Below are 9,021 nucleotides of genomic sequence, written 5' to 3' on the forward strand. Positions count from 1 at the left end.
CTTTCTCTGAAGGTGAATAGGAACTGAATCCGTCACTTTCAGACTGAGCAATATTACTTACGAGAAAATCCTCCAACAGGAGATTGAGTGAGATCCTCAAAAAAATAACTAGGCAAGCTGGGTTTGGAAATGATAATGCTGTAAGTTAGACATAAAAACCAAATACCATCTATTTGTCCAACATCATAGTCTGCCAAGTGTGATTAGACTTTTACTGCAAGATCCTTTGGGGATGATAATTTTGGGAACTCTAAAGAGGAAATGATGACAAAAGCTGGGAAAACTATGTTGATGTGTCCTTGAGGTTACTTGCAAAAGTTCTCTAGAGCCAAGGGCTACAGTGCAAATATGACTGAATTAATTTGGTGCATTAATGAAAACTCTGCTTATATCTCAGAGGCTTCTGTATGAGAAAGTTTTTGTAAAGAGCAGATACACAGTATGGGCAGAAAGTGGCTTTCCTTCTAGAGGTAGGATTCAAGATCTTAAAAGTTTTCAGGAAAACCCTTGGTTGAACAAAACACCTAATTCCAATTGCTAGGTATTTTTTTCTGCAAATAGTATGTCCTCAGGACTTAAACCCAAAAATTTGTGGCTGAGAATCTCTCTGAAGGACAACTGATCTGGCAAGTGATGTAGCAGGGAAGCTGAAGGCACCAGGAGAACCCAGCTTTCTGCCAAAGATGCATCCAGACCTCTAATGTCCAGCTTAAACTTCATAGAGATCCCCTGCAATATGAACACATTGATCCTACAAGTAGGGAAAGGACACTGCGTGATGTATAGGCAAAGGCATTCCTTCGTGGCTGCTGACACAAGGCCAAGGAACATCACTTGAGCCATTTGTCTTTGATCATGCACGAGCAGATATGAAATCGTGGCTGTAGATAAAACAAAAGGATCTGGAGCTCTGGTGACCCTCTCCTGTAGTCACTGTAGGCAGAGAGACAATGGAGCAAAGGAGGGGGGACTATCAGGGATCTCATGCTGCTTCTGGGGTAGGTGAGATCTGATGAAGAATACTCTAAGGCAATCCCTGAGAATGAAGACATTCCCCTTGCTCTTTTCTGGAGAGACCACCACAGAAACCTTTGTCTTGGCTGTTAGTTGCTACCTCATCACTTGCATGCCCAGCCAGGCTGGTAATACCAACGCGTGCTCTATGCACTTTGTCAAAGCAGTAAAAGCAGTGGCTCTGCCGGAGAGGAGAATCTTCCAGTACAAGAAACGTGCATATGTGCAACCATGCAGAAGAATCAGTATGAAAAAGTGAGGAATGAGGGAAAACTGGTTATACCAGAGAAATGAATGAGCTTTTAGGAGGTCAACAAGGGCCTTACAAAAAAATAAGGCAGTTTTCTGGGAAGGGGTGAAAGCAAATTTGTTATGACTCAGTCAAGAAATTCAGAAGAGCTGAGAGGAGGTGCATGCTGCTCCTTTTACAAACAATATAGGGCACATACAGACAGGAATGACTGATGCGGCCAGGCTAAAGCGTAGTCTAGCCAGTACAACATGTACATATAGGTTGCTTCTGGTGGCTGCAAGTCTAGGTTTGAAGGAGAATTTGGATTGCATCCTGTTTATACATTTACAACCTTAATGCCAGCACAAGTTAAAAACCAAAACAAAACAAAAAAAACCAAAACAACCTCCCCTCCTCCAAAAAAAAAGCTGGGCCCCAGTCCTGCAGACTGAGCTACAGTGAAAAAACACACATGTTTTCTGGGGCTTCATTTGCAGGAATAGGGCCTATCAACTCAAAGGAAGAAATAAACACTAAAAATTTTCAGTGGAAAATGTAACCAAGAGGATGGCAGACGCACCAGTATGTATGCATGTACATATGCCACAAACATTTATTGAGAAGTGGTGATTTAAGAAAAATCTTCCCGAGCCTTTCATGGCAAGATTTAAAAGTTTTGAGGTACCATCATTCCCACAGGGGAAAAATGCAAACCTGCTATAATCTTTTAAGATTTTTTTCAGCTTTCCAACTTGAACTTTCTTGTGTGTGTTTTACTTCAACACAAAAAGTAAGGAACTGTGTGCTCACTATGATCTTTATCAGGCACAGGAAGGAGATATGCTATCATACAAAGTTACGAAATCCCACCCCTCCTTTTCTTTTTTTTTTTTTTTTTTTTTTTTGCCTTCTGGACTTTCAAAAAACTCTCGAGTTGCGTAAGAACACAGGGCCAGGGACACACAGGTTTGACAGTGGACATGACTGAAGGGTAACACCTTAGATCCTACCAGGACACAAACAAAAGTAGTTCACCTAGCAAAAACTTTTCTGGCAATTTCATGCATACATTTTACATGTACCGTACAAGACTTTTTGGCTCAAAATGCCAACAGGCACCTTTCTTGGGATGTCAAGCGGCGTCTCACAGCTAGACCTTTTCCAGGATTGCTTAAATGACAGCCTCCCTCAAATATCTAGATGTTCGTGAGCTCAGTATGTGTTTGTTTGTTTCGTATATTACAAAATGAATCATCTTCTCAGTGTAAGGTAATGTGAAAATAAAGCATCTGCTTCTTTAAGGGTATCTGGTCCAGGAGCTATTCCAGCAAGGTTATCTGATCAGGGACCTTGTCAACTATGAAAGTAAGGGAAAAAGAAGAAAAGCAGAAACAAGGTACACAGAGACACAGACCTGACAAAACAAACCTCGCCACTCACAGTATCAGGTGGGCTCTCCAGAAACTACAAGCACCACTCCCAGGACTGGGAAGTCCTGACCTGGAATTTGCAGCTGATTAAGATTGTGAACCAGGGGGATGCCAGGCACCCAGCTGAGAGGCGTTCAGGAATCAACAGAGCTGTAGAAACCCAGGAGAGGATGTGCAGAGGGAAGAGGAAGCAGGAAGGAACAAAGAGGGGTGTAGACAGGAAAGGGTATAAAATAAAAGGGGTTGGTTGTACATGAAGCAGGGCCAGTCTGTACACTTGTCTGTCCGGGCCCTCTGCCTAATCACTTTTCTTAACTATTTATTTCTCTGTGTAATCTCATTCTCTATCCCATGTGCATGCATACAGCAAGGACTAAGTGCCAGCTACTGGTGAGAGCTGTGTGTGCAAGTAGATTTGGTGCCAGTTCCTAGAGCCACACTGGGGGGGTGGTGTCAGCTACTGGAGTAGGGGTCTTCAGCCTCCAGCCACAGGGGTAGGAATGGTGTGTGTCCCGAACACCAGCTCCTTGGGGGCTCTCAGGAGAGTGAGGGGCTCAGCACTGGCAGCTGGAGCAGGACTGCAGGTCACAGTCTGTGCGTCTGGTGCTGGGGAAGTGACACGTGTCTGCATCTCCCCTCATTCCGGTGTGCGCGGACTGTACGTGTGGATTTGCCAGCAAACTCCAAGCTGGACTAGCCAGCGAGGGGGTGGGCAAGGGTTTGTGTTGGTGTCCAGGGGAACTTGCAAACACGGAGTGCCAGTGGGAGGTGTGTGTGAGTGCAAGCATTTGTTGGTGAACATCAGGTCGGACGAGCCGTGGAGCAGGAGGCCGTGAAGCAGGTGAGAGGGTCTGGGACCAGGGCAGGGCTTATCAAGAAGGTAGAGGCGCTGTGCTGGTACCTGGGGGATCAATGAATGTGTGTGTGCTTTTGCTAGGGAGCTTCTATCTCTACCAGCTGAAGAGGAGGAAGGGGACTTGGCTGTTTACAATTTGTGTGCTATGTGTAGATGCACCTTGTTCCTGGCAGACAGTTTAACCAGCCATGTCAGTGTCCTCAGGGTGCGTGCCCCTGGGACACGTGCTCATGGCTGAGCCTGCAAACAGGAGGATAGTAGCCACATCCCTCTGCCTGGGCAGAGACCCCAAGGTCCCTGGTCTGGGTTCCAGCAGCTGGGCAGGAGGGAGTCCTGGGACAGAGCTGCTGGAAGAGGGTCAAAAAAAAGAGACAGAAATTGGCAAAGCTAATAGTGATCTACACACATGAAACACAATATTAATTAATACAGAAATTTTGTTTCCGTTGTCATATACCTTGAAGCACATTGCAAATCATTTCACAAACAATACCTGAAAGCTTTTTTGGAAAAGGACCTCTTTCTCAAGTTTTACTGTATTACTAGAACATGCTACCCTGGCTTTTCTGTAGAAAAGCCAATCAGCCCCTCCCAGGAAAATAACAATGCTGGAAGAAAAGGGTTGAGAAGTGTTTATAAGTACTGGCTAATATGGATATACATATACATCAATCTAACAGAGTTTAAATGTGCAAGGCTCAAAGATTCTGTGCTAGAGGGAATTGATTTTGGACATCTATTTCAAGAATTAATATCAGAGTCCTCAGTGGATATCCTCAAAGAAACAATGCTGGAAGATCCATTAATGAGTCAAAAGTCTTATGAGTCAGAGTACGAACTGACAGCGCACGCCTAAGCAGCCACATAGTGTTCAGATAATCAACTAACAGCTGTGGCCTTCTCCCCATTCAATATTACAGAATAATAACAACCTCTTTGTTGTTGATACTTACGTGCAGGGCACCGAGCCGATTGCCATACATAAAGTGCAGGTTTCTTTCAGAAGTCATTAGCTAAAAAGAAGCAGTTTTAAGCAAAATGATACATTTATATACTCACCGTTAATCTCATTTGAAAATAGACAAAAAAAAAAAAATCAGTATCCTGATATACTTTAAATCAACAGCTTTGCAGTACTACATAGTCAGTTACAAATATATATATATATATATATATATATATATATATATATACACACACACACATGGATTATGGGCAAGGATCAAAGAATAAGGTCATTGTGGCAGAAAAATTACTGGCTAAATAGTTGGGATATTTTAATTTGAAATCAGTCTCCTTTTAAGTAACTGTTTAATGAATCTGGGCAAAAAAGAAAAAAAAAAAAAAAAGTATTTTTACAAGGCTGTTTCAATATATATTGCCCCTGTCCCTGTCCTGTCTTAACTTTTGGGCAAGGATTTTTAATTTGCTGTTAGAAGACCAGTAGAAGGAGCTCAAAACATTAGGTACCGACACTGCTTCTAGAAAGGTATGTCAGGGGAAAAAAACCCTCACTTTTCGTGTGACTGGATAACAATACCTGGCAGGTTTAGTAAATAAATGACACTCAGTGAAGGAAAGGGAGTATAGTTACTGGAAGCCAAACAAAGCTGCCACTTACACCACTTTCTTTTTGAATATGCTTTGCCTTTACTGTCTTAGGAAAAAAGGCATCAGCAAGGCAACAGAATTGGCTGTGGTATTAATTACAAGATTATTTCTGGCATGCCAGAAACTGCACAAAAACTGAAAACTAGTTAAAAGTACAGGATTTTTCAAGTTTGGTGTCTCCATAACAAAATGTTGGTACATAGTCAAGCTGAAGTTTCTTTGATTCTATGCCATTCCCTGACAGATTAAGTAGATCATGTATTGCTGATACAGTGGTAGCTTCCATGAATTACAACAATTTTGCACTTAATAACAGATGCTTAGATGGTAACTCTGGCACCACAAATTCAACATCCATGAATAAATTCCAATAGTCTGTACCTATTTATATTAAAAAAAAGGATAGCCTGGTATTACAGTTGTTTCCTGTGCAAAGAAAACAAGACAACAGCTGCTGTTCAGTGACTTCAAGATCTTTTGGATTCTGTTGTGAAATGAAGATACTTTGACCATACAAATTTTTCTAGTGTAAAGTTTGCCAAAATATTTTCCAAGAGCCTAAATAAAATATTTTGTCCTGACTGCCTACAATGTCATGTTGTTTTTTTAAAATGGGGTAGTAGAGGACAGTGACAGTTTTCAGGGTTGAGGGGTGAATTTTTTTGCCTCAGTGGGAAAGTAGATGTCTAGGAAATATCACCTGTCATGAAAACAAGAATTTACTAAGGCCACCACTACGCTAATGTAATTGGAAAGCCTTTTTCACCAAGATGTGTGTGACATTCACTTGCCAGCTAGCTGCAGCATCAGACATGTGGGTAACATCAAGAAGGTAAGAGTTGATGGTCTAGGAGAAGATCATCTTGCAGGCAATCTTGCTTACATTTATAGAAATTTATTTAAAATGCTCAGTACATGATCAATCACTTAAGCAAGTCTTTGAAAGTTTGGATTATCTGTCACAGACAGCAATGGCAAATAATCCATTTGTCAAAAAGTGGCACTTCTTCTGATGCCTTGGGATTCTCACAGCGTAACACTGCACTTCTTAGTCGAGTGCTATGGATAGGGAAATTTGGGGGAAGGATAAGTGGACAGTTAATAAATGCAGGTTAAGTGTAACAGAATATTCATTTTATTCTGATGACTACCAACCTGCAACAAGAGTATATTTTTCCTTAAAAATTTACCAAATGGTATCTCTCAGTGCGACACAAGCATATCTATCAGAAATTTTCCAGGCTTACCTGCAACCCTTATAAACTGTAATTTTCAGTACCAAGCCTGGTACTTCTCTAGCTTAACTGCTCAGCAGCACTGAGACTGATTATTTTCATGTGGCTGTTTGCCATCTACCTGATGGTTTGAAGTTTTCTGCAATTATACTTTTAATGGGGCCTTGACAACACATCTGAAAACAACAACAACAACAAAAAAAACCAGAACAAAAAGTGATTTAGTTCCTGTCTTAAATGTTTTGCAACACTACCCAAAAAAAGAGAATCACAGAAGGGCTGAGGTTAGAAGGCACCTCTGGATGGCATCTGGTCCAACCCCTCTGCTCAAGCAGAGCCACCCAGAGCCAGTTGCACAGGACTGTGTCCCAAGTATCTCCAAGGATGGAGACTCCACAACCTCCCTGGGCAGCCTGTGCCAGTGCTCAGCCATCCTCACAGTGAGAAGTGTTTCCTGATGTTCAGAGGGAACCTCCTGTGTTCCTGTTGGTGCCCGTTGCCTCTGGTCCTGTCACTGGGCACCACTCAGAAGAGCCTGGCTCTGTCCTCTCTGTTCCCTCCCTTCAGGTATCTATATACCTTGATGAGATCTCCCTGAGCCTTCTCTTCTCCAGGATGAACAGTCCTAGCTCTCCCAGCCTTTCATTGTAGAAGACACGCTCCAGTCCCTTAATCATCTTCACAGCCCTTTGCTGGACTTTCTTCAGCATGTCCATGTCTCTCTTGTACTGGGGAGCCCAGAACCAGACACAACAGTCCAGGTGTGGCCTCGCCAGTGCTGAATAAAGGTAGACGATCAAAGTAATCAGTCCCTAAGAAAGGCATATATGCCCCAAGACTTACGTACTGTTCTTCATTTACATCAAATTATCCATTAGCAGGTACTACTGTACCTATGCATTGCACCTTAAGTGAAAATCATCACTGGCATGCATTCAGAAAAACCTTGTAATCACAGTAAGAAGCAAACATAGCTATCTACCACAATTCCTCCTCTGCAGATCAAATCTGCTTCCTCTTACCCAAAATACATTGAAACTCCCAGTACAGTGAGAAATAGTTCTACTGTCACGCATATTCCGATTTTTTTTCTTGGAAATAAAGCCCCAATGTCAAACAGCAGTAAATAACACCTATAAATATGCCAACTAGCACAGTCAAGTGCTAACAGCATTGCACGAATATCACTCAGTAAAGCATCCCTACAAGAATGATCTAATACCCCATAAAGATTTACCACCAAAGGGGTTCTCTACTGACTGTATTTTTATCTGTGCATTCTTACCCAGGTTGCGACATCAAGCACATGCTTATATAAAAACAATCCTAATAACAAAACCCATTCCAAAAGCAGAAGTCATGGGAAAGTCACAGACCCAATATGCAAAATCATTACCAGATGCTGCTTTCCTTTCAAGCAACAGTCCCATGACAGGAAACTTCTGCTTTGTCACCCCTCCCCACACCGAGTCTTAAAGTTGATTATATTACACAATATCAACATTGGTTAAGTGCTTCTAGTTTCAAAAACGTTGTGTTTGGTTAATTTGGTTGTGATTTTTACCATCAATACTGACAAGTCAAACTCTACATGGTCCAGTTGAAAGTATTCAATTATGAATGGGACTGTATCTGATCCCACTGAATAACTTCAGTGATGAGAGTCAAATACACTTCTTCCTCAGACTTCTTCCATACCACATAATAAAGATTAGCTTTCTATTGTTAGAAATATTTTGAACAAGAAAAAAGAAAAACACATTGACGGGCTTATTCTTTAGAAAGGCTTTGGAAACTGAAAAAAACCCCCTCATTTAAACAAAGTTCCTTTATGCACCGTAATAAACTGCTCTTAGAACGTCAACTGTGAAAGTTCTGTCAAATTATTTTTTCTAGTATTTCTGGATACAGCTGAAACATATCAGAATGAGACTGCCTCAGGTATTTAGGAACTTATTTTCCCAGTTTAAGTATTAGATATTGAATAAATAGAATGAGTATTTCCATCTTAAAGCTCTGTTTTTGCTCTTTCTGGCAACATTGAAAAGAACCAATGCAAGATTTTCTGTAACCCTTCTTATAACCACACTTCAAGCAACATATATATTAATTAATGCTCATTTGGTTCTACATTCTGAAGAAAACTGTGGATTGTCTGCAGATTATGAATTTTACCTATTTCAGAAACATTCACTATTCCAGAGTGCTGAAACTCCAGGAGGCAAATAAAATCTTGTGTCACAAAAAACAGTTATCAAAATAATAGCCCACAGTTAGCTGTTGAAATATCAGATGAAACATTTTCCCTAGGTACGCAAGGAAAAAGACAAAACAAAACCCCAAAACCATGACACCTTACTTCAGTACACATCTAGAATAGCTTCACTTTTAAAAATCCCCAAAATGAAAATATGTCCCCAAAAACTCTACTGTAGAAGTACGTCACAAACAAGAAAAACAGACTGCAACTGAAGTTGTCTGGGAGAAAAAAAACCACCCAGGAAGGCCAGCTACAGCATAAATCAAACAGTTGCATCAACTAATTGCATCCTCACAGCAAGCTTAGATTCTACTGTAGAGACCATACAAATACAACTTCACACAGCCTTTCTTTAAGCAACTTGCAAGAATTCAGAGACGGAA

Source organism: Caloenas nicobarica, chromosome 1, assembly GCF_036013445.1.
Source record: "Caloenas nicobarica isolate bCalNic1 chromosome 1, bCalNic1.hap1, whole genome shotgun sequence".
Taxonomy (NCBI): Eukaryota; Metazoa; Chordata; class Aves; order Columbiformes; family Columbidae; genus Caloenas; species Caloenas nicobarica.